The sequence below is a fragment of the Rhipicephalus sanguineus genome, chromosome 1, assembly GCF_013339695.2.
Source record: "Rhipicephalus sanguineus isolate Rsan-2018 chromosome 1, BIME_Rsan_1.4, whole genome shotgun sequence".
In the NCBI taxonomy this organism is placed as follows: Eukaryota; Metazoa; Arthropoda; class Arachnida; order Ixodida; family Ixodidae; genus Rhipicephalus; species Rhipicephalus sanguineus.
Window position 1 is genome coordinate 202,235,408 of NC_051176.1, and position 21,181 is coordinate 202,256,588.

The following is a 21,181-nucleotide window of genomic DNA, read 5'->3' on the forward strand; positions in this document are numbered from 1 at the left end:
ATTATAGTGTCACTTCTTTCATATCGGGGGCGTACTTTGTAGCGTAACAATTTTTCGACTGCGCGGTTACCGTCGGTAGATTGTCTTTTCGGCAAGCAGTGTCACGTGGTTCCCACCGTTTCTTTTCTCGATGTTATCTTTCTGTTGCCTCGACGCGTGCCTACAAAAAGGCCCTGCGTTCGAAGTAATAAATCAGTTGTGAGTGCAGCGCTATGTGTGCGTGTCCTTCCTAAATGTCCTGTCTTTTTTGCGCTGGTAAATCTATCTTGAGAATGTCCTCCCCGCCTTCTGCGTCCCTCCTCTCTTCTTCGGCCTTGTGTGCTCCCCTGTTGGACCAGGACCGACACGTGACCAGTTATCCCCGATGACCATCCACCTCTCGCGCTGTCGCCGGAAAACGACGCCATTCTTGGGCGTAGAAACACCGCTGCATGTACGCGCTGTACGTGAGCGCGGGCTTTTTATAGCTTTTTACAGTTTGCAAGACGCCATTGGCTGCAGCTAGATGCCAACTTGTTGCGCTGTTCGCTGCTCGAAGAGCATTGCCAAGGGTGACATGCTTTTTTCTGTTCCTCGTGGAAAGGAAAACCTCAAACGGCGAGCGATATGGGGGTTAGAATTTCGTAGTTCATTGAAGACCGCCACTCTGTCCTTGTTTTTAAGACCAAGCAAGGATAGTAGTTATGCTATCCATTCCCTCAGCAGCAGTTTTGCAGGTTGTTGATCTTTCAGAGGCATACTTTATCATTATGAAGAATGAATTAGACCTCCTAAACTACAAAGTTAGCATTGCAGCATTCCAGGAGAAAGTAGTGGCATCTCTGTTTACTGCTAATTGTTTTCCGCCATGCCATGAATTGCCCGGGATTGTGCAGTTGTTTCTACGAACGAAGATGCACATTCCAGTAAAAAAATCCCATACTGAAGCAGAGAGCAAATGACTGGCTTCGAGAAAGTCTGGTAGCAGGAGTATGGCAATGGGGGATGCCGTTACAAACGTGCAATAATTTTGGTTCGTTTTAGCCTATCTTATGTATATAGTAAAGGATGTGCATGCAAGGATGTAATGTGCAATGACTGCTTTATTTTAATGTGCATTTTTATGTATCGGCAATTCAGAAAAAGTGTTTCTACCTGTTTTACGTAATTATCATTCAACGTGCAATTATTCTTCTGTTTCGATGTTTTTTATAATTATGTATGTAGTTGTGATTATGAAGGAGTGCCTTTATTTTTATATAAACGCTTACAAATGTGCGATGATGTAATGTGCAATGATCGTTTTGTTTCACTGTTTTATGTGGAAATTTGTCAACGAGAAAGAGCGCTTTTGATTCGCTACAATAAGTGCGTTTTCTTTGTTTCAAATAGCTATAAATGTGTGATCGATGGAATTAAGAACAGTTATTTGCATACCTGCCCGCTGTTCTCACACAGTTAGTGACGAACGCGGGAAGGCGCGTTCGCGAGCTTATACCGTTAGCCAACAAACAAAGAAAAATGCCATTGCTCTCCTGTGAACAAAAGAGCGTATTTTAGCAATAGGAATACCAGCATGACATCTCATAAACTGAGCACACTGGAAGAGCCTTCAATTAAAGAGCTAGGTGCACGAGGCGCGCGCGATGGAACCAGAAAGATATTTGCCTGAGGGGGCAACAGAAGCGCGTGAACCCAGCTCGAAATTTAAAATAATGCACGCTGGGGGTATTTAGCAAAAATTTCACCATCTCCCACTAAAGGGAACCATGTGGGGATGCGAAGCAGCGCATGGGTTGACTTAAAGTTCCGTTCATCACGGGCACCTTGCCCGACGTTAACGCGCCCTTGCAAGTGGAGCGCACCATGAATTCACTGTAGTTGCTGTTACTCGTCCCGAACTCTTGTTGGAGCACGCCACGCGGTTTCATCGCGCGTCTGCAGAATCTCGTTCCCCAAATGCCATCACGTGATTGCCGAGATAGTGTAAAGGCTCTGTTATACTCCGACGTCCGACGCGAGCGCGCGCGAAGACGTTGCGTTTCGTCACGCCGAGCCGGCGACGCTACACGCTACCACGCTACGCCGGCTACGCCAGGCGCAAATCGGTCTCCGCTACTATATTCTAGGCACTATACCGCTACAGTCGAGCCGGCTCCAACCACTGACGTCCATTAAAAAGTGGAGATCAGTGGCTCCAACGCGCCAGTGCGATAGAAGCGCATGCGTAGAAAAGCGAAGAACGCCCGCGCGACCTGTCGGGAACCGACGAAACAGCCCGCGAAGCAGGTTCCTGTGCATGCGAGTCCGGCGCGTCTGGCGCGAAATGCAGCAGGATCTATTCGGAGCCGAGCGACGCCCGAGCGCGAAAGCAGCCGTCGGCTGCGTCGGCGGTCAGCCGACGCCGGACTAGTTGCTGATGTAACGTTGCCGTGACGCGGGCACGCGCGCGTCGACGTTACGCTGGAGTATATCAGAGCCTTAAGGGGGAGAGGCCAGAGCGTTTTACCCAGCCCTTTACACATGCCCGAACGCGTTAGCGCGTGCCAGCGCGTTCTGACTAGGATACAACGCGTTGGTTCATCGCGCGTCTGCAGAATCTCGTTCGCCGACGCCACCACATGATTGCTGAGAGAGTGTTAGGGGGAGAGGCCACAGCGTCTAAGCAGCCCCTTACACAGGCCCGAACGCGCTAGCGCGTGCCAGCACACATGGTTTTGTCTGCGTTACGCCAAGCTAGGACAGCATACGGCAGCCCGGGCCCCTCTGCACGTATCATCACCAAGGCGGTCGAAGAACAGGAGGAAGAATTATCCTTGGCGCGAGCGCGCGCTCAATATGTTACAGATGGCTATGCTATATAGGTGGTAGATAGCGGACGGTCGCCAATGGAACTACGGACAAAGCCCAGCGCAAAAGCTGCTTCGCATCTAATAAGTGCCTCCGCCGTGTTGTGTGTTCATAATTTGATGTAGCGTCTGATTTTCCGAGTAAGCAAACACTACGGTATCCGAAAAGAAATACGGCAGCTGTAAAGACTTCCTAGGATTGCGTTTAACATGTTCTGCCTCTTGTTTGCCTGGTGCGAGCGACGCATCCCACACTTATGAACTCAAATATAATGCGCAAATGCTGGGTTTTTCACGCTGTCAAAACAGGTCCCAGGTCCAGAAAGCTCTTCGCGCGTAAGGTGCCGCAATGATATATATATATATATATATATATATATGAGGAAGGAAGTGTCCTTGGATCCAGTCGAATCAATGCTTTGCGAAGCAGAGGACGTGCAACACGCAAACTTTTTATTAATCCGACGTTTCAGCCGGGGACCGGCCTGATGAAGGCCGGTCCTCGGCTGAAACATCGGATTAATAAAAAGTTTTCCTGTCGCACGTCCTCTACTTCGCAAAGCACATATATATATATATATATATATATATATATATATATATATATATATATATATATATATATATATATATATATATATATATATATATATATATGCCAGCACCAGTGTGCGATTTGTTGCTTACAAAACGCGAAATGATAGCTAAGGTACCGACCAACCCCAAACTATTTTTACTACACATCTTACGTACGCACAGCTGTGTGAACCTGCGCGCAGAATCGTCGCGTTTCCAAGCAAGTACAAGCAAGCGCTTCAGCGCGCCGCATGTGGACTGGGCGAGAGTGACGGGCGAGAAGGAAACGGCGCTGAGTGGAGCAGTTTGCGCTGAAGTCCCTAGATTAAAACCTCGTATTGGCAGACTTGATGCCTTCAGGTAGTATGCGAGGGATTATTGGTCAGCTGCCCGCTCGTAAAAAGATCACGTGCTACGTGACGCCAACAGGCAAAAATAGTGTTCCACACTCGCCGCTATGGCTGCGATCGACTAACACTCCTAGGTTTAAATCCACATATATACCCCATAAAGTGGACGGGAGGATGACCGCCGCCGTAGCTCAGTGGTAGAGCATCGGACGCGTTATTCGAAGGTCGCAGGTTCGGTACCTGCCGGCGGCAAGTCATCTTTTCGTCCACTTTACTTTCTTCACATTTATATTCTCATTACTACAAATAACACCCCCTATACTTTCCTTGGTATTATTGTCTGTTAGTTCTCATTAATATTGTGTCTAACAAACAAAAACGAGCCCTTAAAAGTAGCCTTCTTTCCTTAATCCGCGGCAAGGTATTTCCGCCTTGACGTTGAGTTTGTGCTCAGAGATGACAGGTACCTTACTGTGATAGCATTTTGATGAAAAATCAGCATTGTTTAAAAAAAAGAACACCCTATATATATATATATATATATATATATATATATATATATATATATATATATATATATATATATATATATATATACGTCTCTATAGTCAAATACAACTTAAGAAGTCCGTAGAGGCCCCGCGCAGACGACCGAAGCGCCACTGCCGAGATCGCCTCCACGACTAAAGAAGTAGTCCCGCTCGTGCAGTCGGCAATGTCAATGTTCTCCGAAGGCGGGGTCACCGGCCGTCCTGCTCATGACGTCATTCTGGTGTGCGCGCTCATTGGTGCCGGCTTGTGTGCATCCACCTTTGAAGATACCGCGGACTTCTGAAGTTGTATCCGACTATAGTACCATACGCGTCCACAAACATCCCAACTCCTACAACACGTGTGTATAAAACAGCCGCAACAACAGCAGAAGCAAGCTGAATAAACATAACGCTGGTGCCAAGGGCGTAGCCAGAAATCTTTTTGGTGTGAGGGGGGTTCAACCATACTTTATGTACATTCGTGCACACATACAGACATACAAACACATGTGTTTGCATGTGCGCATGTATATATACACATGAAAAATTGCAAATTTTCGGGGGTGGGGTTGGGGGGGGGGGGGGTTGAACATTCGGAAACAGGTATACCGCGAGGAGTCTATTGTCACGAAGAGCATTCAGGTTCTCACGTTCTTTTCCGCGAAAGTACTGCGGTACGGTCACGTATTCTTAACGCACGGCTCCGAAATTTGGAGTTCTTCATCGGAGAATGTATTCCGAATTTATTTTCGTCAGATAAATTCGAGTGTACACACATCACTAAAGATAGTGTAAGTGCAGAAGCAGTTCAGTGAAGGCATGCGTGCCGGCGCTCTAAATGCAAATAAAGATAATAAACTGGCTGCTTTTCCCATCTCTGCATCGAGAAAACAAAAATAAAACCCTCAAGAGGCCCCGCCTGAGTGGTCCATAGTTCGTGAAACGCGCCGACGGGCTGCTCACGCCGCACGCGTTATCGTGAGCAAGTTAACCGATCTTGTACTGGCACATTTTCTCCCAGCAAACAAGCAACCTCTCGTGAAGATTGGTCCCGGCTAGTGCAATATGCGTGACGAAAAGTTCCGTGTTGATAAAGGCGCGACTTACTCGCGCGTTTTTCGAAGAAGAGCGAGACGCGTATACCGGAAGATTGCATGCGCGGGAAACCCCACGACGGTATACACGCGAAAATACGCCGCAGCGTCAGACTGATAACTCAGAAGAAGCGCCTGCCGCCAAAGCAATCTCGCCCATATTTGGAAACAGAAGAAAAACAGCACACACAAGCGTTTGACACGGCGGGGCCGGATTATAATTCGGTGTGGCCCGGGCCTGATGCAATACAGACCAGTGTTGGTCGGGCACTGACCACGATTGTAGGCTGGAATATGCGATAATCACGAGAGCTTTGCCCTTGTGGTTCCGCGCGGACTCGTATGATTATATATTGCCGGCACTTCCGTGCACGTGTTTACAGTTGCACCATCGGCAGACTGGCCAATCGTGGCTCGTGCAGACAAGCGAGCGTTTCTTGAGAGGCGGCGTCGCAAAGCCGCTCATGGCCACTCAAAGCTGCCGCCTTTGTTCGCAACGGGGTGTTACGACCACGACGGTTACGACGCTACTGTCGCTGTGGACGCTGTTTACTGTCTGCGCGGGAACTTTAATTAACTGGAGCCGCTTCAAACGGTGGTTTAATTACCATAACCATCGACGTATATGTGTTTCTAATCGTGTCAACTAAATTATCCCATATAAGACACCGCAAGACAAATGGGCATGCAAACCATGAATTCGCAGCTAGCTCCCTTAGGTAGCATCACTAAACCACGAGCGTATTTGCGAAACCATCGCTATAGAAAGTGCATAATAACGCTGGGTTGCAACAACTATAGTTTGCGCAGCCAATAGAGCGCGGAACTTTGATAAAAATTATTTAGAACCATACCGTATTCCTCAGTTAGCCCTTGGCGATTGTGGGCAAAATCGTCTGGCGATGGTTGTGTGCCAGGCGATGAAACAACAAAAATAACGAAAACGTCTCATCGCATAATGACTGCTCATGCACGATTAGGTGGAACATAAGAGTAAATTATTATGATACTCCTCGCCATTACTCCTTCGCCAGTGGTCAAAACCTTTTGGCCTGCGTTACAGTCGCCCTGTAATGGCGTGTACGCACTATAAACGGCTCATTTATATTCCCATATATATATATATATATATATATATATATATATATATATATATGTATATATATCAGGGCTGGGCAAAGATACTTTGAAATTGTATCGCGATACGATACAAGATACTACCGCAATAATTGTATCCGACACGATACTTGCCAATTGTATCTTAAGATACTTCGATACATTCGCAAATTTGTTATTTAAACCCCCATAATATAGTAGCGGACGCGTATGCACAAAAAAAGGTTTGCTTGAAAATTTCTTTAATGATAAATATCTGCTAGTATCTCAAAAGCTTTGCCCTTCTTGCTCAAAGTGCATTAGTTTACTTCCGACAGAACTTATTTGGGTTTGTTTCGGCTGCTTAACAGGACAGCGGTTCACTGACAGCGGCTCTTGCTTGTCATTTTTGCAATTGATGGGAGTCGCTGCTCAGCTTGCCGACCAGCTAGCCGGTCGCCATCTAATCACAAGAACTTCAATAGGAAGCCTTCGCTCGATGGCGCAAATACCGGTGTGGAACTTTACCTTGTCTGTTAAAGCCCGTTTACGCAGTACTGAATCACCGGTGTACAGCAGCGACAACACTGCTAGCGACATTTTTCGTGACACACTGTGTATACGTATAGAGCTCATAAAACTGCAATGACTCTTCATGTTCTACTTATCTGCTGGCGTAAAACGTTCGTTATCACATACTAACTCACGTGCAATCTTTTAACAATTTTTCTTCAACGAGAGAACATGTGCACCCCAGAAATGCCTATTGTATTATCACGTAGTGGTGATGATGAAGAAGGCGGCAGTCACTTTGGTAGAAACGAAACTGCTCATTGCAGGGGCGTATGCAGAAATTTTTTTCGGGGGGGGGGGGGGGGGGCACCTCCTTGATCTGTAGTGGGGACGAGCAGGCAGATGTGGTCGAGTGTCATTTTCTGCTCTGTATGCTTTGGAAAAAAAAAAAATTCGGGGGGGGGGGGGGCACGGGCCCGGTGTGCCCTAACGTGGCTACGCCCCTGGCTCATTGGGCAAACTTGTGCCCAGAAAACTAAGTAACTCAATGTACAAGCAAAATAAGGCTGTACACTGATAGCGGCAATAAATGTCGTTGGCCTTCGGTATTCTGATCATCGGCGGAACGCGTGGTCACACCAGCGATCGAACCTTCCAGCGTTACCGCTCGTGCTCGCGTAAACTCCCGAATGAACTACAGTGTTCGGGTCCTGCGCATAATTTAATAATAATTGTTGGGGTTTTGCACCACAAAACCACGATATGGTTATGATGGACGCCGTAGTGGAGGGCCACCTGGGGTTGTTAACGACCACCTGGGCGTTTTCGGCCACCTGCGGTTTTCGACCACTTGGAGTTCTTTAACGTGCACCTAAATCTAAGTACACGCGGGCTCGAGCATTTCGCCTCCATCGAAATGTGGCCGCCGCGTCTGGGATTCGCGCGTAATCTTAACAGGGCAACCTGAAACAACCGCGAAGATTCCGAAACATCGCGGTGTGGCTTGAGCAGAGCATCCTAATAATTTTTTGCGTTTTAAACCCGACCACACCAAAATAAAGAAATAAGAGCGCGTGGCGGATATTTGCACAAATCGTTGCAGCACACCGCTGTTATTCACGCAATTGCCACCTACAGCTCTGATTACCTGGCGATTAGTAATAGTAAAAAAAAAAACAAATTAGGGAGGCCTAAAAAAAGGAAGACAAATATATGTAAATAAAATAGAAAATCCGTTCTGTATCAAACATTCATCGTGAAGAAGTAGTGAAACACGATACAGGCGGCACCCCTAATAGTTATGTCAAGTAAGCATGAAGTATCGCCAACTTACTTGTTAATGTAAGACAATAAAAATATTTAGTGCCTATGAAAAATTGACTGAAACGGCTTGTTGGGACGCTCATGAGAAAAACAGGTCATATCGCAATGTTTCTCGAATCCCTTTACTAACAACTTTAATTTGGCACTTAATTATTTCCGTAATTATAATACAAGCTTAATTTCGCTGTTTTGCTAAGCAATAAGCAGGATGTTCGGTACTGTATACTCAGTGCGCGCCCACATAATTACATATTTGCTTTCAAAATAGCCTTGGCAGAACAGTAAACTCAAGTGAAATATAAATGCATAAACAGTAGCAGAAATAAAGCAGACAGTTCAAAGTAAGGATTAAAGCAGAGAGCTTATTTTGTCAGCACGTTACAAGAGGCATATTGCTGTGACCAGACCGCAAAAAAAAAAAAAAAAAAGAAAAGAAACAGTTCAGAGCCCTCGGTAATATACGCGACGCAAAAGAAGGACAACTAAAAAAGAACTTGTGCTAACAATCAAATTACGATTTCAAAAACTCTTTGAATAAAGATAGCAGGAACATAATAATAATAATCGTTAGGGTTTAACGTCCCGAAGCCACTGTACGATTATGAGGGACGCCACAGTGGAGGGCTCCGGAAGTTTCGACCACCTGGAGTTCTTTAACGTGCACATAAATCGAAGAACACGGGCCTCAAGTATTTACGATTCCATCGAAAGTGCGACCGCCGCGGCCGGGATTGGATCGACAGCAGGAACAAAAGATAGGGTACACCAAGTTATCTTCTGTTAGGTAAACGTTTCATCTATTAGATCTAGCATCGGCACAAGTGGCGCTATAGTTAGGATCTTATTTGCGCATAAGTCAATCGCATGTAAGTCGAACACAATTCACAATATCCTTCAAATCGGTGAAGTGTGAAAGCCACGAGACGCAAAGCAATCCTATGCTTCAGATTTCGTAACGAAGCACTGCGCAGGGGAGTGGCATCAGAATTTGCGCGATAATGACTCCACGCATTGTGGTACGCGGTGCTAGACAGGGGGTAAGGGTAAGTATCACGGCACTGGCACACGAAAAAAGAAAAAAATCGAGAAAAGAAAGGCACGTGAGCTAAGCATAGACGTTCGCGCGCTTGTTCTGTCGAGACTAAGCAAGCGCTGTTATGTTGCTCTGCTCCACCAAAAGGGACGCGCACACGTCACCGCCTGCCCTCACTGGTGGACTCTGGCGGAAAAATAAAATGATGTCACTGCGCTTAGCTTTATTGAGGCGGTTTATAGGCACCAGTACCAGCTTGAGAAGCGGAATTGAGCCAGCGATTATTGTTTAGTACTGTGGTGTTTCTATAGGAGTATCTTGTATCTTAAGATACACGATACTTTATTGAATGTATGGGAAATACAGATACAGATACTCGTTTTGCGAGACGTATCGCGATACAGATACAAGATACCCAAAGAGTATCTAAGATACATGTATCTTCGATACTGCCCAGCACTGATGTATATATATATATATATATATATATATATATATATATATATATATATAGTGTAATTTACCTTTACGTATGCTCGTGTGTGTGTTTGTATACGTGTGTGCGGGTGTATATATACACAAATTTCGGGGGTTTGAGCCCTCCTACACTCCACCTCCCCTGACTACGCCAATGGCCCATAGGCTCTCCATTAGGGGGAGCAAAGTTTCACCCCCCTCCCCCTCCGTTGGACAAGTCCGAAGGAAAACAATTAACCTTCGCAATCGGTGCAAACATGAAAATGAAACGATGACATGCTTCTCAAAACGGCCTGCTGCCGTTGGTCCCCGGCTTTCCGGGACCCGCCATCACTCCCCGAACTGAAGATGCGGCTTTCTGACAATGCCTTGCTGCAAGCTGCCGCGACTGTTGCAAAAAAGACACTGCACGACAAGCAACCTAACCAATCGGAGAAGCAGGCTGAACGCTCATCCCCCGCTTTAGCTCTTATATAGAGCTCAGCCCAACTAAACCCTCTCCTCGTCCGCACGCTTATCAAGTCATTTCAACCGGTTCGATAGTAAATCGTGTCAGAGCAGGCAAGACTAATCGCCTTCCAGCAAAGAAAAGGGGATTTCCAGTAAGCAGGAAGAGGGTTTCATAGAGCTTTTCAGAAACGGTTGCTGGTTCGTAAAAGAAGTCTAAAACGATTCGGATGTACGGTATAGCACTATTTCGCGATAAAATTAACGTCATCCTTCTGCTTCCGTCGGTGCAGTTCGTCGCATGGGCGTAATGGCGATGACTTGGCATCTATTGAAGGCCTTGAAAAGTGTTCCAGCTCTTCTTCTTCTGAGCTCATTTTATACTGTGCCGTTTCGGATAACTTCTTCTTCTTCAAGGAATAGATCGGTGCCCAATATCTTCATTAAAAATGTCTTTTATTTCAAATATACCGTCTTGGAGCGAAAAAAGGACATGATACTGTAGCGCTAAACCCGAAAAGAAACACTAAGAGGCAAAAAGAAGTAGGAAAGTCGGCCTCTTACTCTTTATATTAGAGTTTTATATCAGCGCAGAACAGTCAAGGGACAAGAAAGGGAACAGCGCTTGTCTCTGTTCCATTTCTTGTCCCTTGTACGTTCTGCGCTGGTTGCTGAAGTCTCCATGGAGGCGCCAAGTTTCACCGCAGCGTCGATAGGGTTTAGATCGGCCCGACCGGTTTTTTAGACAGTGGGCCGGTTGCCTGTCCGTACATACGAACGGCCATCACTGGCCGGTTTTTTGGCCATCGTATCGCAATGTTTTTTTTTTTTTTGCATTTTATATGTGTAAATACAGCAACTTCGAAGATACTAAATATTCTTCGTTAGTCCCCAAAAGTCTCACACAATTTTCAAGCAATTTCTATCTTGTGCCCATAAAAGCTCGAAGTAAGATCCCCCCAATTATACCAATCATTTAACTAGAGCGAAAAATCAACATCAGTGGTTACGTGCTTGCATCATGAGCGTCAGTTTGGCGCCTTCGAAGCAGCGAAAATTGCGTCAGTGTCTGTTCCGAAAGGCTGGAGGTTACAACCTGAGAACGATGGGCTGGCTCCTGGCCGTGGGCGACATTTGTTAATAATAATTGCTGTATCTTTACGTCCCAAATTATCTTTATGCAAATAGAATAGCCGGTTCGCTCTTTTTTTTTTTTAGTACGTGTACATTATGTTGACCTTGTGACCAGGCAAACAATGTTACAATACATGAAATCACGTGCCAAAGACTGAACATGGAGCCTTCTTTTTTTTTCCAGCATAAATTCAACCACCTGTATAATCAGCCCCCCCCCCCCCCCAACCGTTGCTCGAGTGCGAAAGAAAACAAGCTCCGCCATGGATGCAAAAATGCAAATGAAGCGACTGCGTGCTCCTCACAACGGCCAGCCATTCGTCCCCGGCGTTAAAGGTGGAAAGTAAACAGTTCTTTGAACGCAACATCAGGGGTCCTCGTTCGCCATTATCGTCAGAAGCATGCGTGGCATAAGCCTGCGCATTAAAAAAACCGGCGTGAAAGGTCGTATTGGGTAAAGGTATGGGACAGAGCTAACAGGCGCCCCTCTTCAAATGATAAAAGGGTGGGGGGGACGCCCCCTCTCCCAATGAGCACGCCTATGACTTCAGCAGAAACAGCGCGAAGGAACAGGACGTAACAAAAAGACGGCAACAGCGTCGTTGTATGTCCCTTTTTTTCAGCAATGTTTCTTTGCGTTGTTTCTACTCCTGAGAATGACGCTTCAGGTCGGCTTCCGCAACCCGGATGCAGTTTCCGGGCGTGTTTCTCATTCCGCCAAGCCTCAGTGTTGCCGTTGTATGGATCATCTGCGATATAAAATATTTCGAAATACAAATTTATATTGCAGCATCTTCTCTTATGGAGCACTTCATGAGCCAATTTTTTGGGCCCGGGCGCTGCACCGGCTTGCCGTGTGAAAACCTGGACCTGGCCAGAACCTACCTGTGCCTGTTCGGACCGGCCCGGCATGGAGGAGAAGCTTAGTGTAGTAAACTCCTTGCAGATTTCACACCTTACAGATTTTTTGCTTAGGTGTCGAATCCAAAAACGGCAGTGACAACAAAAAAATTTGAAAAAAAAAAATATTTTTCAACTCTGCACGCGCACAGTCAATCAACATACGAAGGTCGGCACCTAGAAGCGAAACTTGGGCCAAAAATTTATGGCTAGGCATTTTGTTTAAAACGACAAGGATTACAAACACCCGTAAGAAAACGTAGCGGTTGCGCCAGATGGCGCAGCATTGACAATAACCCTAACGTTGCAATTGAGTAACGTATTGGCCGCGAGATCGGGCGGAGTCGCCGCCTAGCGGCTCCTGGCTGAACCGCACCTAGTGCGGATTGCTCCATGCGTCGTCTGCTGGCCCCGTTGTGTTTGCATGTGCGCGTACGTCATGCAGATCCTCAAAAGGCGGTTTGTTCCGTCGCGTTAGTCCAACTTTAACCGCTCGTACGTGTGCCTAACACGATGCAAGGAAGAATGTGGCCTTGATCGGCTGTGTATGTGCTGTAATAAGATCTGAGAGTGCACTTGTCGAGAGTGCTGTGTGTGGTCGTCGTACCCTCCGTTCACGAGGGTCATATCAGTGTATGTGCCGCTCTGTGGTTCAAGCGCATTGCAAAGTGCACTTGGCGTTGTCCTAAAGATGAGAAGTAATAAATCTCATGTGAATATAGCCTTTTAGCGGCGCGGTGGTAAAAAAAAAAAGGCTCGGATATGTACTTGAGCGTTGTGGTTAGGTGTTGTTTATACGTTACGCGACGAGCTTTAGTTGTGTACGGTCCTGGTCTCACTAGAGAGAAATATTTATGTTAAATCACGTCTGACACTTCGGTACTTAAATTGTCCCCTAAAAAGAACAGAAAAGGAAATGACACGGAAATCGCAAAACTGAGTTGCCTTGCGCAATTTTAACTTGTGGCGAAATTTATACAAAAACACCCGTGTACTTAGATTAAGGTGCGCGTTAAAGAGCGCTGATGGTCAAAATTAATCCAAACGGCGTAGTTTACATTTATGTCGTAGTAATTTCACGCGAAGCCACATCTTTTTTCTTTACATTATATTGAGCGTTTGTGTTGCGTTGTTTAGATTGACGGAAGGCAGCGAACATTATTCGTATGAAAAAAAAAACGTACTTTGGTCCCGTAAAATAACCGGACCTTTGTTCCATTACTGTCGTGAGAGTAAGCAATCGAAGGAATGTCCGTGCTGTAGAGTTACCTTTGTGTACAGTTACTGGAATAAAAACAAGCGTGTGCGTGGAAAACGTCTCCGTAGCGCTAAAGCGCTGTCAGCCACGTAGCTTTCCTCAGTAAACCTATCAACTGTCCTACATTTCATGGAGAACTGAATAAGAAATGCGAATGAATATTTGAGCGTGCAGTGCACAAAGCGCTATTTCAACTCATCGTGCAGGAATACGGGCTTTCTTTTGGTTGAGGGGCATCCAAATGAACAAAAAGTAAATAGTTAATTCAGTCGCGCTATACAGCAGTGCGTAGTAGGCGGAACTCAAGCTAAACATGTACAAATAAAACAACAAGAAAACGTCACCCATTGCGAAAACGCCGACTATCGCCGAAGTTGAGCAACCCATTCGTCGGCAGAATGCGCTTCTCTCACAAGTAATTGTAACGTTCGGCACCCTTCGTGCATTAATTCGGGAATGAAGAGCGCACATATTACCACAAAGCTGCAGTCAACGCATTTTGTTTGCCGAAAATCGGGTCACATCGCTCACAACGAAGCGTTGTTGTGCACGTTTATATACGCGCCGACAACCGCGTATCCACACTAGCGCGGCGACGGTGCTGTCACCTGTAGCCCGATCTCGCGGCGAATAGTTGAACAACAAAAGGAGGCGACATGGTGCGACGCAGCGCGCGTGACAACTGCTCATTCGCACCAAGAACAGCGTGTTAGCAGGTGCAAGGCATGTCACAACGCTGGCGCGATAAGGAACTCCCATATACAGAGTTATTTTTGAGAAATCGTTCCCAAAATAATTTCATTTAATGCTTGATTGGATTGACACGTTGAATAAATGCCGGAAATACATTCGGAATAATGTATGTATTTGTAGCATTCATAAGCATTTGTTCAGTTCAAGAGACAGTTCGCTTCACTGCACTGTGATCATCGCAAACACCTCTCCTAACGTTTAACCTATAGCATATATATATACAGTGGAATCTCGTTGATACGATTCTGCATAATACGCTTTTCAGCCTAATACGTTTTTGTGTTTATTCTCGGCCGACATGCCTTTATAAATAACGCATTGTCGTGCATTTAATACGATCACATTTTTGCCCAAAATTCGATAATACGACCGCGAAAGTGGATCTTGACCGATATATCTAGATATCCTGCCTTTATTCTTCGGTATGCCAGCTCGCACCGCGTTCCAACAACCCACGTTCTGCGCGTTGCAGAGCCGCTGAGGCCACAGCAACCTATAGGTTTCGCAGACGATATGCGTATCGCAGACGATATGCGATATGACAGGCAAACTGTAAAAAAAAAAAAAGAGTTTTGTCGCTTCGTGTGTAGAACAACTTTTTCTTACTACCTCAGAAAGGCATTTTTTACGTGGTCAGGAACCATGTCCGACAAGTCCCGCAATGATATACAGCATAGTTAACTCTCTTCTAAGCAACAAAAAAAAAGCACGTTGTTACGCTTGTCCAGTGTTTCTTGAGCTGCTAATTTTGCTGCTTACGTTTGCGAACAAAAGCAAGAATTTCGCAAAAACGGTACATATGGTAAACGAAGTTACCTAGAAAAAATAAGCACGAATCACCTCCGATGCCGATCATGGGATTCAGCCCGGGCGCGCTTCGTGCCTCACCGGCAAAAGAAACCCTCCAACCACCTTAATTTATCGCCGCCGAAAGCCAATCGAATATTGCGACTCTAAAAAAAAAAAAAAGAAAGAAAAGAAAAGAAAAAGAAGCGTGTCGGCATGTCCGCATCAGCATCGTTTTTATGTACCGCACCTGCCCGTAAACAGCAGCGCTCAGAGGTTGAATACTGGGCTCCCACGCAGAGGGCCCAGGTTCGAACCTCGTTCCATCCTGGAATTTTTTTCTTATTTCGTTTTTTTTTTCTTATTTCGAGCGATGCTGGTTACGGACACCGGCGGCGGCGGCGGACAACTACGGCGCCAAAAACGGCCGGTGAAATGATCTCATAACAGCTTTCGCTGTAAAATATATATAAGAATAGTCCCTCTCCAGCGACCCTGCGCAGGAGTCATAAAGGTTTGGAGTTACGGGGTCTGCGCGTGATCTTCGTAAGTGGGAATCACATAAGGCGGTATATCGAACCCGCGACTTTCGGGTCAGCAGCCGAGCACCGTAACCACTGCAAAACATCGCGGCGAGTGGGCGACAGAGAGACGTGATTAAAATGACGAGTGTTGTCGCACAGACGACCGAGCTACTGAACAACCACCCACGTATGAAAGGCTTCAAGAAGGCTGAAGTATAGTGACAAGTGCATTACATGTGTAGCACGTCTTCTTTAGCACTTACGACTAGGAAATTGCCTTCCTGAAAGGGCATGCACGTATAATGTGTCTTGACGCAGCGCCTCGCCCTTTAAATTTTGTTATGATTATTCGGTTGTGTACACGTATGTTTTTTAACTGAAGCAGCGCATCGTTAGAAGTATAGAACCTTTGTTTTGTTTTTTGGGCATTGCTTTATACACACTCAGATAAGAGTTAGTAAACGCTTGTATTTGCTAGTTTCTAGCGTATTTTACTACCTTCGCGGCATCTCTTTACTAGCCAGCAGCTAGTAAAAGGTCGTAACTTTTGCCGTTACTAACCAGGGAAGCTTTCTTAGTGTTATTAACTAAGTAACTACTAAGCCACCCACGTTGCCAGATCTTTCGTAGACGCCGCAGTATACTTTGCCGTAATCGTGACGGTCTTTAGCAAAATTAAAACAAACTTTAATTTTACTGATTACCTTGGAATAAGAGTTTCGTGCTACGTGATGACACACATATAAGCAAATATAGGGACACGCGATAATGTGTAGAAAACAAATTATTATTCTAAATTCTATGGCTGCTATCCAGTACATGGTGTACTATCCCAAAGAAGGAGCATAGTCTTCAAGCTGCTGCTAGAGTAGATATCAGCTACGTAGAAGTCTTGACATTCTGTGTGCGCGTTTGCGTGTGTGTTCTCGTTTGTGATCCATTCATGCTTCTGTGTATGTTGCTATGATGCGTATTTACCATGGTAATTACATGAAGTAATTAGCGGCCATTAGTTAATGTACGAGGACAATGCCACTTAGTTTTTTTATTCTATAGATACTTTTGTAATAGAATAATCTTGATACGGCAATGCACACGCACATATAAACAAAATAGGCGTAAACTTCTAATTGGCTAAATGTAGTCCACTATATATAGAGTTAATACGGTTAGTAAGTTGCTAGCGCGGTTACTAACAACTTAGTAATGGACTAGCCATTCGAGTAAGCACTATTCCTCACTAACTAGGTAGCAAATTTCACTAACCTGCATTTCACTAACTTTACTTACTAAGAGGCTAGTGTTTTTTGTGACAAGTAAACGGTTAGTATTTAGTTAGTGAATATGCCGACCTTTTTTTCCGCGTGAGAGGGTCCGTCAAGTTAACAGCTGCGCCATGCATAGTGACGGGTCCACAGTTATCTTGCACGTGCGTCGGTAGAAATGGCGACGCAGCATTTTGTAGGCGTAAGTGGTTTACCCGTATCGTTTCGGCGCACTTAACACACGGTTTCGCCGCCGCACGTGTATATAGTATAACTGTCGCTCCGTCACTATAGTACAGTTTTGACGGACCCCCTTACTGTTCGTTTGTTTTATGGGTATATGTGTTTTCATTGTTCCCTATTATGTAATAATAATTGTTGGGGTATAACATCCCAAAACCACGATATGATTATGAAGGACGCCGTATAGTTGAGGGCCCCGGAAATTTCGACCACCTAGGGTTCTTTAACGTGCACCTAATCTAAGTTCACAGGCCTCGAGCATTTTCGCTTCCATCGAAAATGCGGCCGCCGCGGCCGGGATCCGATCCCGCGACTTGCGGACCAGCAGTCGCGAGTCATAACCACTAGACCATGACCGTGGGCGGTCGTTCCCTAATAATGCCGGACGCATTTCTCCCACGTATATGTTTCAATTCTAGCTTTTAGTATGTTTTATTTTAAATTTTGGCTCTTTTAAAATAGTAGTCTCTCCGTCAGCGTATACACGTGCATTCTCTGCAAAGCTCAAAAGTGTCGAGTGAGAAACGTAGGAAAGAAGATGGCTTTTAAGGGCTCGTTTTTCTTTGTTAGACAGAATAATAATGAGAACTAGCAGACAATAATGTCAAGGAAAGTATAGGAGACGTTATTTGAATAATTGGGATATGTGAAGAAAGTAAAGTGGACGAAAGGATAACTTGCCGCCGGCAGGGACCGAACCTGCGACCTTCTAATAACGTGTCCGATGCTCTATACCACTGAGCTACGGCGGCGGTCATCCCTCCGTCCTCTTTATAGGGTATATTTGTGCATTTAAACCTAGGAGTGAGAAACGTGGCATTGTATTATATCAAAATTGTCTATTTTTGCCACACATGCGCACGTAGTTTTGAGAAGGAGCGTGGCTGTGATGTGGTTGATTTGGGTGTTCCGGAGATTTTGTTTTCTTTCTGCTTCATCGTGAAGGTGATGTTCGGTGCCGTTCCCGTGATGTCGAACGTGCAAATTTCGCATTTTCTTAAGAAACAACGTTCGATTATACTGTGGTTTTACGTGCCAAACCAACAATATGATTATGAGGCACGCCGTAGTGGAGGACTGCGGATTAATTTTGAGCGCCTGGGGTTCCCTAACGCAATAAACAACAGCTTGAAATTAGCGCTAGTCCCGTGTTCTCGTCTCGTCGTCGCCTCTTTTACGTTGATGCAGTTTAATTTTTGTCTGTACTCCTTCTAACGTATATTTCTATTCAACCGGCTATATATATATATATATATATATATATATATATATATATATATATATATATATATATATATATATATATATATATATATATATATATATATATATATATATCACGTAACTTGTGCTCCTCGACACCGCTCTAATTACGTATGCACACCGAGATAAAGTTTTTTAAAAATTCCACAAAATTGCAGTATATGTATATCGCCTTCAAGGATGTTCGCTTCTCCTCCTCAGTAAACAATTATATCGGACAAGTCCTTCTCCTCCTCAAGCGTATACGCTGTGACTGTACTGCATGTTCAGCGCAGGCTTGGAGTTTTTTCGTTGCTACGTATGCACACAGTCAAGTGAAACATGCATTAAACGAAGTTAAAGCAAATGAAAGTGCAACCTCTATCCGGACACTTACAGTGCAATCCGCAGCTTCGAATTGAGCTTCAGGAAAGGAATACGAGACCAGCGTATGCAGCAATTGTTCCAGGTATTTGCGAAAAAGAAAGGAAGCAGGATACGGGAACAAAGCACATTCCTGATGCGTGGAACTTGTTTTGTGCACGCGAGGCCTCTTTCAATGCGTTGCTGACAAAGCGAGTTAACGCTGATAGTGAATTACAGTGGTAAACTTGCAGCTCTTATCTGTTTCCCCCAAGAGCGAGAACCCATTTTCATTTTGTCGGTCCCACGCGAGATTGCGTGCTTTGCGAGTGCAGTTCAACTTGAGGCATGTCTGTTTAAGTCAACCAGTGGAACCGCGTATCTTATTCCACCATGTTTTCTCATTCAGCGCATCGCGCTCGGAGAAATCATAAGGTTCTGACAAGGAAATTCGCCGATACATATAATCAGGGAAATATTCCTCGCGACAGCTGCGTGGCGACAGAAAAAAAAAAGAAAAAGCGGCGCAAGCTTCTGAAACATTCAATTACCTGGATGGTTCCAGCGACGTTGTAAACAAAGCGCACGGGACGCCGGACAGACTCGTGCGAATCAACGCCGGGCAGATAAGCGACTGGAGCTTCGCGTATGCACCAGCGCGAGTGTATACACCGCCGCAACGCCCCTTCACTATATATATCAGTAAAAGAAACAGGTGCGCCACCAAACGTGGGACGAGTCAATCGGACGTTCATGGGCGCGCGCGAAGGATTTTGAACTTCTAGCGCTTTGTTCACCGCACTGCAGAAAGCTGCAGTGTCGCACTTCTAGAAACTAATCCAATTGACAGATGCCTCTTGTGAGAGTCTGCGATTTTCAATGAAACGTTTTCGTCTAGTTATTTAGCTCTCTACAAGAGCACTCACTGTAAATAAAAAAGAAATCATAACTTCAACGTTATCAGTCGATTGCTTATAGTTACTTCCTATTGCACACTTTCGGTCGCCTATAGGCGTCATTACTGGTTCTACACGGTGAGACTTGGCCGCCGAGGTGTTAATTCATATTTGATTCGCCTTTAATTCGCGTTCATTCACTTTCACTATGCTTCACTTTGACATTTCGTTCACTGTTAATTCATAGTTCATTCACTTACATACCCTTACTAAGTTACTACACTCAAACATCGATATAACGAACACGGATATAAGAAATTATCGGTTATAACGAAGTAAATGAGGAGTAGTCTTGTCAGAAATACAGTGTTATGAGTAAACGTTTATAACGATATTTCGGATATAACGAAGTTATTTTCTTGGCATATGTGACTTTGTTATAATGAGGTTTGAGTGTATTTTTATTACCCCCCGCGGTGTGGTTATGGTGCTTGACTGTTGACCCGAAGGTCGCGGGATCGAATCCCGGCGTCGGCGGCGGCCGCATTTCGATGGAGGCAGAATGCTAGAGGCCCGTGTGTCTAGATTTAGGTGCAGGTTAAAGAACCCCAGGTGGTCAAAATTTCCGGTATTCCTCCACTATATATATGGCGGTAAATCGGGCTAATTGGTTTTTCATGATCGTAAAATAACAGCGCAAAAAAAAAAAAAAAAAACGACGGAAGAACACAGAGAGAAAAACGAGCGCTGACTTCCAACTGGTTTAATTATGCAGAAACATAGAATTTATAGCACTCACATATCAGAAGAAACAGATAATCACATCATCCGCTGAAAATTCTTTTCTTCATGACGAAGAGCTATTGGAGGAGTGCTAACACACTGATCACCAAGCTTATCAATCAAGTCAGCTTCTGTGATTTCACGCGTGATCTGTTCCCGGTTTTTAGCGACGACACTCGACTTGACCAACAACGGAACGCACCCGCAGCGAGAACAATGATCAGCTGGGTGTGTCCAGCAGATGAGATCGAACACGAGGTCACCATTCCCGATTTCGATGAAATTTAGCTTAGGTCTACACTGTAAACAACTTTGCACCCTTAAGGGGGTTTCAAGCAAGCAAAACACCCTTTTGCCTAACCAAAATTTGCAAGAATTAGGGTGTAAGGGTGTTTTCCTTCCCCAAAATAGCCTTTAAGGGGTAATGCTCTAACTAAACACCCTTTAGGAGTTAAAGGTGTTATGGGTTATCGAAACACCCATGGCCCATGCCACAGCATTCCAGATGATAACTGGGACTCGTTGATTAAAATGTCGTTGGATCTTAGGCGAGTTTAGATTAAAAGATATGTCTCTTTTAGGACTATCTACAAGCGTACCATAAATTTACGCCTATATTCTCTTAATGTTGAAACAGGAATATCTCCACCGGCACTGAACGGCGGCTTAAGATACTATGGCTATATATATATCAGATGGTCAGTGTAAGGCTGTGTAGCACGAGCGCTCCGTCCATGTGGTATTTTACAATACGCTCTGTTGTGC

At 45.1% G+C, this 21,181-nt stretch overlaps 1 protein-coding gene across 1 annotated transcript in view; it reads right to left on the reverse strand.

Moving 5' to 3' along the window:
* Positions 1-19,377, reverse strand: part of LOC119405617 (high affinity copper uptake protein 1) — a 53,021-nt gene extending 33,644 nt beyond the window's left edge. The window contains exon 1 of the mRNA XM_037672473.2: positions 19,289-19,377. The gene's annotated coding sequence lies outside the window, so the exon portion shown is untranslated. The remainder of the gene's footprint in view (positions 1-19,288) is intronic.
* Between the last annotated feature and the right edge of the window lie 1,804 nt (positions 19,378-21,181).